Raw genomic sequence first — 8,652 nt, 5'->3', positions numbered from 1 at the left:
GGGGCTGAACGTTACTGAGAAACGTTCTACCTTGCTGCGTGAACTCCGGCATCAACGTGTAGACATTGCCTTCATTCAGGAAACACATTTAAATTTCTAGCCTCCCAAAGCTCGGTAACTATTATTTTCCCACAGTCTATTGCAGTGACAACCTCCAAAATGAATCACTTGGTGTGGCTATTTTGGTTTCACGTTGCCTCCCGCTTTTAAACATTACACATACTATGCTGGTAGAAGGCAGATGCCAGGTTCTTAAATGCCAGATTTTTAATCAGTCTTATACATTTGTTAATATATATGCCCCAAACCAAAGACACAGACAGTTTCTCTTACGTCCTAGAGGATGCTGGGGTCTACATTAGTACCATGGGGTATAGATGGGTCCCTTGAGAGCCATGGGCACTTTAAGAGTTTAATAGTATGGGCTGGCTCCTTCCTCTATGCCCCTCCTACCAGACTCAGTTTAGAAAATGTGCCCGGAGGAGCCGGTCACAGCTAGGGGAGCTCCTAGGAATTTTTCTAGTTTTATTGTTTTTCTAAGAGTGTTAGGTACAGGGAGGCTGCTGGCAACAGCCTCCCTGCTTTGTGGGACTTAGTGGGGAGTAGGGACCAACTCTAGAAGTTAATGGTTCTCTATCTCCACTGACAGGACACTGAGCTCCTGAGGGTGCTGATCGCAAGCCCACGAGGCGATCGCTCACTACCGCAGCACGGCTGCCACCCCCTAACAGAGCCAGAAGATAGAAGAGTGGTGAGTATGAGGCCGGCGGCCCACCAGCAGGAATGGCAGCACAAGGGTGGGAGCGCAGCTCTGACAGGCTGCGCTCTGGAAGGCTCAGCGGCACTTGGTGTACAGCACTGTGAGGGGCGTCCTGGGCCAGCGCAACATACCCTACACTGGTCACATATGCTAACAGGGGCTAATCCCACTGTTAGCAGTGCAAAACCTCAGGCCAGTACAATCTCTAAAGTGCGGGAAGACGCTCCATTACAGGGGGTGGGGCTTCTCCACAGAGTGGATCAAGCAATCACCAGCGTCATTTTCTCCCTGCAGATCGCACTGAAGAGATGCTGACAGGGAGCGCTGCCCTCCACATAACTCCAACAGAGTGTTATAATCACTGTCTAATCCTATTAAGGTTATTCAGTCAGCGGCGGCCGTTTAGTCTATTAACTGCCTACTGGGGCGCTGTGTGGCTGGCTCCATATACTCTGTGGCTCTCTGAAGGTACTCTGGTGGAAATTGTGTCTGCATTTTCTTGTGTGTGTTTGTGTATGGCACTGTGAGGGGCGTCCTGGGCCAGCGCAACATACCCTACACTGGTCACATATAGCTCACATAAGCATGTTTAGAAACTCTATCTTGTGCTGCAGAGTGTGTATCTTCTCCAGAAGAGTCTATTCCTCAGGACTGCAATATACTGTCTCAAAGCCTTCTGAATCCGAACCCCTAGGGTGGATTCTCATAGCGGAATAAGATCCCAGATTTCATCTCGGATGGCTCAAAATGAGACTGAAACACAGGTTTTAAGAAAGTCTGTTGAGGTTTTGTCGTATTCAGCTCCCACTACCTCATCAAAAACCCCAATTATATACCCAAAGAAGTGTGCTCTTGCCCAGATAATGCAAGCTGACACGGATACAGACTCTGATACGGGGACGGTGATGGGGATATGCATCCCTTGCTAAGGGGGTGCAACTCATGATTTAGGCTATTAGGGACATTTTACACATTACTGATAAGGCACCTGAGCAGGTAGAGGAGGCTTACTTTACCAGACAATAAGAAAACCTCCCTTACCTTCCCTGCGTCTAAGGATTTAAACGCATTGTTTGAAAAATCGTGGGAAACCCAGAGAAAAAGTTCCAGATCCCAAAAAGGGTTCTCATTGCTTGTCTTTCCCTGAGGAGGACAGGAAAAAGTGGGAAACCCCACCTGTAGTAGACGCTTCTGTATCTAGGTTGTCTAAGAAGGTGGTTTTACCTTTCCCTGGGTCCATCGCTTAAAAGAGCTGGCGGACAGCATGATTGAGACTACGCTCAAATCACTATACACAGCTACTGGTGTAGCTTTAAGACCCACTATTGCTTGTGCGTGGATTTCTAAAGCCATAGTAAAGTGGTCAGGTACATTACTAGAGGAATTAGATACTATGGATAGAAGTGACATTGAATTATTTTTTCGTCACATACAGGATTCTGCAGGTTTCATGGTGGAGGCCATGAAGGACCTTGGCCATCTTAATGCGAGAGCTTCTTCCATGGCTGTCTCGGCACGCAGGGGACTCTGGCTGCGCCATTGGTCTGCGGATGCAGAATTCAAGAAAAGTGTGGAGAACCTACCCTTCACAGGTCAGACTCTGTTTGGGAAAGCGTTAGACTGCGGGTAAGTCAACCTTTCTTCCCTCAGCAACACCGCCGACTAGGAAATCCTCAAAATCCTCGGCATGACGGTGGACCTCCCAGCCTGGAGATCGGGCAAGTAGGAGCAAGTCTAAGAAACTTCAGTCACGTCTGGGCGTCATCGTGCCTGGACCCCTGGGTACAAGATATTGTTACCCAGGGGTACAGACTGGAGTTTCAAGAACTCCCACCTCACAGATTCCTCAAATCAGGCTTACCAGCTTCGCTGACAGAATGTGCTATCCTACAGGAGGCCATTCAAAAATTGCTTAAGTCAAATGTCATTGTTCCAGTTCCACCTCACCTAACAAACAAGGGTTATTACTCAAACCTGTTTGTGGTACCGAAACCAGATGGTTCGGTCAGGCCGATATTGAACCTAAAGTCATTGAACCCTTATTTGAGGGAATTCAAATTCAAGATTGAGTCTCTGAGAGCTGTGATCTCAGGTCTGGAGGAGGGGAAATTTCTAGTATCCCTAGATATCAAGGATGCGTACCTTCACATTCCGATCTGGCTGCCTCACCGGGCTCATCTAAGATTTGCGCTGCTGGACTGTCACTACCAATTCGAGGCACTGCCGTTTGGCTTCTCCACGGCACGAGGGTGTTCAAGGTCATGGCGGAGATGATGCTACTCCTCCGCAAGCAGGGTGTGAACATTATTCCTTATCTGGACGATCTGCTGATAAAAGCATCTTCCATGGAGAAGCTGTTACAGAGCATTGCTCTCTCCACTGAACTACTCCAGGATCATGGATGGATCCTGAATCTTCCATAGTCGCATCTGGAGCCGACAAGGAGATTGTCCTTCCTGGGGATGATCCTCGACACTGAAGTACAGAGGGTGTTTCTGCTGGCAGAGAAAGTGTTGGTGATACAAACAATGGTCCGGGATGTCCTGAAGCCAGCCCAGGTATCGGTTCATCAGTGCATTCGCCTTCTGGGGAAGATGGTTGCCTCCTACGAGGCTCTACAGTACGGAAGATTTAATGCACGGTCTTTCCAACTGGATCTCCTGGACAAATAGTCGGGATCTCATCTTCACATGCACCAAAGGATGTCTGTCGCCAAAAGCCAGAATTTCACTCCTCTAGTGGCTGTAAACTTCTCACCTACTAGTGGGCCGCAGGTTCGGGATTCAGAATTGGATCCTTCTAAGCACGGATGCAAGTCTCAGAGATTGAGGAGCAGTCACCCAGGGGGGAAAACTTCCAAGGAAGGTGCTCAAGTCTGGAATCCATCCTTCCGATAGATTCTGGAACTAAGGGCCGTGTACAATGGTCTTCTACAAGCGGCACATCTTCTAAAAGACCAGGCCATTCAGATTCAGTCGGACTTCCTGGATCTCCATCCAGGAGAGTGGGGCCTCCACCCGGAGGTGTTCGCGGAGGTGACAGGTCTGTGGGGCGTACCTCACATAGACATGATGGCCTCCCGCCTCAACAAGAAACTTCGGAGGTACTGTTCCAGGTCGAGAGACCCACAGGCAGTGGTGACTCCGTGAGTGTTCAAGTCCGTTTATGTGTTCCCTCCACTTCCACTCATCCCAAGGATTCTCAAACTAATATAAAGAACAAGAGTTCAGAAGATCCTCATTGCTCCAGACTGGCCAAGAAGGGCTTGGTACGCGGAGCTTTTGGAAGATCCAAGGTTTCTTCCTCTTCGCGAGGACTTTCTGCAACAGGGGCCGTTTGCTTATCAAGACTTAGCATGGCTACGTTTGACGGCATGAAAGTTGAACGCCAGATCTTAGCTCGAAAGGGCATTCCAAACAAGGTTATTCCTACCCTGATACAGGCTAGGAAAGGAGTAACGTCTAAACACTACCATCGAATTTGGAAAAAGTACGTGTCTTGGGTGTTATTCCAAGAAGTTTCCTGCAGTGGAGTTTCAATTAGGACGATTTCTCCTCTTTCTGCAAGCAGGTGTGGTTGTGGGCCTGCGTTTGGGCTCCATAAAAGTCCAGATTTCGGCCTTGTCCATTTTCTTCCAGAAACAATTGGCTGCCCTCCCAGAGGTTCAGACTTTCTTGAAAGGGGTTCTGCACATCCAGCCTCCCTTTGTGTCTTCTACGGCACCTTGGGATCTTAATGTGGTGCTGCAGTTCCTGCAGTCGGATTGGTTCGAGCCTTTACAGGAGGTTTGTGTCAAGTTTTTTACTTGGAAAGCGGTCACACTATTGGCATTAGCATCTGCTAGACGTGTGTCAGAATTGGGGGCATTGTCCTGCAAGAGCCCCTACTTGAGTTTCCATGAAGATAGAGCTGAGCTCAGGACGCGTCAGCAATTTCTTCTGAAGGTTGTGTCGGCTTTTCATATCAACCAACCTAATGTGGTACCAGTGGCAACTGACTCCTCAATCACCTCAAAGTCCTTGGATGTTGTGAGGGCTTTGAAGATTTATGTGACGAGAACTTCTCATCACAGAAAGTCAGACGCTCTGTTTGTCCTTTATGATCCCAACAAGGTTGGGTGTCCAGCTTCTAAGCAGACAATTTCTCGCTGGATCAGGTTCACTATCCAGCATGCTTATTCTACGGCAGGATTGCCGTGTCCAAGATCTGTTAAGGCCCACTCTACTCGTAAAGTGGGTTTTTCATGGGCGGCTGCCCGGGGTGTCTCGGCTTTACAACTTTGCCGAGCGGCTACTTGGTCAGGGTCGAACATGTTTGCTAAGTTCTACAAGTTCGATACTTTGGCCTCTGAGGACCATAAGTTGGGTAAATCGGTGCTGCAGGAGCCTCCGTGCTCTTCCTCCCGTGCTGGGAGCTTTGGTACATCCCCATGGTACTAATGTGGACCCCAGCATCCTCTAGGATGTAACAGAAAATAGGATTTTAATGACCTACCAGTAAATCCTTTTCTCGTAGTCCGTAGAGGATGCTGGGCGCCTGGCCAGTGCTTCATTTTCCTGCATTTGTTACTTGGTTAAGTACTGCATTGTTACTTGGTTAAGAACTGTTGTTCAGCCGTTGCTGAATTGTTTGAAGATGGTTAGCTTGGCTTTCTGTTGTTATGTGTGAGCTGGTGTGAATCTCACCACTATCTGTGTATGGCCTTCTCTCGAAGTATGTCCGTCTCCTTGGGCACAGTTTCTAAACTGAGTCTGATAGGAGGGGCATAGAGGGAGGAGCCAGCCCACACTATTAAACTCTTAAAGTGCCCATGGCTCCCAAGGGACCCGTCTATACCCCCATGGTACTAATGTGGACCCCAGCATCCTCTAAGGACTACGAGAAAAGGATTTACCAGTAGGTGATTAAAATCCTAGTTTTTCTCTAAAATACAGTACTGCAACTAATAGAAGCTATTAAGGAGGGTTGCCTAGTTTTGGAAGGTCACCTGACCCTGTCATTGACTGTTTCCCTTCCTCTTCAAAGATGCTTACGCGCAATCACAGAAAAATGCGCCGGCTTCTCCATGAGTTCCAGCTTATGGATTTATGGAGAATCCACCATCCAACCGTGAAAGATTGTACCTTTTTTTCTCACCTTCACAATATGTACACTAGACTTGACTACTTCCTTGTAGACCATAGATTTTTACAATTCTTTCCTACAAGCGAGACTGGACACATTTCTTGGTCAGACCATGGGCCAGTCTATGCTTCAGTTAATATGTCCTCATCTGCCCCTGCGCCTTGGACATGGAGGTTTAATTCCTCTTTACTTAGTGACCCTCGCCTCACATCAGATGTAAATACTGCTATTATGGATTACATAGAACTCAATAATACTCCTGAAGTTGGGGCGTTGACTATTAGGGAAGCACACAAATGTGTGATCAGAGGCAAATGCATATAATTATGCTCACGATAGAAGAGTGAGAAAACATCTGAGACAGCTTCTTTTTGATCACATTGCTACTTTAGAAACCCAGCACCAGATTACACTAGATCCACAGGTATTACAAGATCTGACAGAGGCCAGACAGGCTCTAAATAAGTTTTTCAGTGACACCACCAAAAGGGACTTGGGTAAATGTAGACACAAATTTTACTTGTGGGGTAACAAACCAGGAGCTACAGTATGTTAGCTCGTGCTCAGAGACTTCAGTCTTATGTGCACTCAATTCGTACTAATACTCGAAAGTTAGTTCAGACATTTCCACAAATAGCGGAATTTTTTCAAAATTATGCCATATTATGTATAATTTAAGGCCAAATCAGTCATCCTCGGAAGCTCTTGGACTGAATGTCCTACTTTAAATATTTTTTTTTACGCGAGATAGATTTTCTGACACCTTCAGACACAGATTCAGTTTTTCTAGAGCAAACCGTTCTCAATAGAGGAGATGGAAGCGGCACTATCTGCGACCCCGGTTGGTATGTGCCCAGGCGCAGATGGATTCCCGGTGTGCTATTATAAGGCATTTAAAGCATCTTTTACCTCTATTTTTATGGGCCTGTAACTTGATAATCACAGGATAATGGCTTTTCCAAACAAGCTTTGGAGGCTTATTTCTGTTATACCCAAAGAAGGTAAGGACCCTGTGCACTGCTTGAGCTACAGACCAATCTCCTTAATAAATTGTGATTTGAAACTTTATGCTAAGAGGATTGCAAACAGATTGAATCTCTTTCTCCCCGAGATGGTACTTGGGGACCATGTGGGTTTTGTGCCGGGTCGTGAGGTAATAGACAATACGTCCAAAATTATAGACCTCATCCATCCATCATGCTCGTACTGGTGCTGCTCCTGTGGTCCTCTTGTCCACTGATGCAGAGGCCTTCAATAGGGTCTCCTTAGCCATCTGGGCCTGGGGCCTATCTATCTCCAACGTATTCTAACCCTATGCAGATCACAGATGGATAGGGTACAAGTGAACAGAGCTTTCCATCCCCTTTATGATTAGAAATTGGACAAGACAGGGGTGCCCTCTTTCCCCAATCATTTGTGTTGTGCATGGAAGCACTTGCTAGAGCGATCAGAATAAATCCGGATATTCACGGCATTAGAGTGGGTAAACAAGACTATAAACTGTTGTGATATGCTGATGATTTACTAGCTACTATCTCAAACCCAGTTGTCTCTCTCTCCCAGCCTTAATGGCTGAATTTACGTGATTTAAAACTTTGTCCAACTTTAAGATAAACTACAATAAATCGATCGCTCTCACTATAACCACTGAGTGATTGAGGGTCTCTGTGACTTATTCCCATTTCTATGGCACCCTTCGCAGTTTAAATATTTGGGGGTTATACGTTCCTGTGATAACTCAGACTTATATAGACTTAACTTTCTCTTTGTTGCATAAAATTTAAATAGATTTTAACAAATGGTCAGCCCTGAATTTATCCTGGTAGGGCAGAATAAATACTATAAAAATGAATGTTTTACCGAAAATCTTGTATCTTTTGCAGACATTGCCCATTTTAAGACCTAATACTTTTTTCAGGGAGCTTCAAGCTACTGTAGGCCACTTTGTATGGGGATAGAAAGGTCATACTGTAGATTGGCTTAGTCAGTCTTGATCCGAAATCGGGTAGACGGAGGTTTACAACTTCCTCACTTCGTTAGCTATTACAATGCCGCCCATTTAGTCAGGGTTATAGAGATGTCACAATTTCCTCCCATGAAGCAGTGGCCACTGATTGCGGGATTATCCCGTGGCAATGTAAAATCCCCCAAACTAGTCACCCATCATTAAATCCATTACATTGCTAGAAAAAAATTTAAACACCTGCCGTCATTCAGCCCTGGTCCCTCTTTATGCATGCCCTTATTAAATAACCTATACTTGCCACCAAATGCTCTCTCTCATTCCGCATTACTTACATGGACCGAGGCGGGCATTTCCAGGCTGTCTCATTTGGTTACCCCACTGGCCTCCACTCCTTTTCGGAACGGTCATAAATTTACGGTCTGCCGACTAACAGTTTTTGGGTATATTTACAGCTCTGACATTATGTTAATGATTTGCATGCCCGTTCTGGAGGTTGGCGCCCTACTTTTTTTGAGACTCTATCAGACTCTACACTTAGACATTTGATATCTCAAGTTATACCAAAAATGCATAACTTGCCTACTGTATGTCTCCCAACCCCCTCATTTGTGTCAGGATGGCAAAGAGATCTTGGTAGGGAACTCACGGATGACTAATGGATGCGTATATACCGTTATACCTTTGCTAGTTCACCTTCCATTCAAGTTTCAGAAATGCAGTATAAAATAATGTCCAGATGGTATCGCTGCCCTGACTGAGTTCATCAGATGTTCCCTTCTGTGTCTGCACTATGCTAGATATA

This window comes from Pseudophryne corroboree, chromosome 5 (genome assembly GCF_028390025.1).
Source record: "Pseudophryne corroboree isolate aPseCor3 chromosome 5, aPseCor3.hap2, whole genome shotgun sequence".
Taxonomy (NCBI): domain Eukaryota; kingdom Metazoa; phylum Chordata; class Amphibia; order Anura; family Myobatrachidae; genus Pseudophryne; species Pseudophryne corroboree.
Note: the sequence above shows the minus strand (reverse complement) of the source record.